The sequence below is a fragment of the Centruroides sculpturatus genome, unplaced genomic scaffold, assembly GCF_000671375.1.
Source record: "Centruroides sculpturatus isolate CEXI.00-Female unplaced genomic scaffold, Cexi_2.0 scaffold201, whole genome shotgun sequence".
In the NCBI taxonomy this organism is placed as follows: Eukaryota; Metazoa; Arthropoda; class Arachnida; order Scorpiones; family Buthidae; genus Centruroides; species Centruroides sculpturatus.
The window spans coordinates 1,596-2,370 of record NW_019384432.1 but is presented as its reverse complement, the minus strand read 5'-3'; positions in this window follow the sequence as shown (position 1 = coordinate 2,370).

Sequence of the window (775 nt, the reverse complement as noted above, 5' to 3'; positions counted from 1 at the left end):
AGTTTACTAATGGAATAAAAAAGCTTTCAACTTTAATTAGGTACGATAATAAGCAACTATAAAAAACGCAATGTGATAAGATTAAAGAGTATGTTAAATATAATATTTCATATGAAATAAAGTAGAATATGAAATTAATAAAGACTATGTTAAACTATGGAATCAATTTTTTATTATTTAATCGTGTTGTATTATTTTTTTTAATATGTTCCTGCTAACTTACCATAAAATATTTTCTTATTTATATCATTTTTTAAAAATGAATATCCAGTATATTTATAGTTAATTTTTTAAATATTCTTTTATATGATTTAATAAAATATTTCATAATTTTCCATAAATTATATAGGCCTAATGAAAGCATCCCAAATAAATTAATCATATAAGCTTTTGAAACATTTTAATTATTTAAATTATTCATTATTTCGTTTGTTGAAGCAATATTAAATTACTAGCAGGTGGACCCGGCGTTGCTCGGGCAAAAGTAACGATAACTAAGATAAAGATTATTACGTTACAGTCAACCTTACCCGTTTTCACAGAATGCAAGAATTGGGTCCCCTTGTTTCGAGACTAATTAGAGAATTTTTGATGGGTCTAAAAATATGTTCGATTTCCAGCAAAAACGAAAAAAACTGCATCTGCGTCTTGCACGTCGCTTTCTCTTAACAATTCCATTGTTACGTAACACTTCCATTGTTGACACTTCCATTGTTACTTAAAATTTTTATTGTTACTTAAAACTTCCATTGTTACTTAACACTTCCATTGTTAC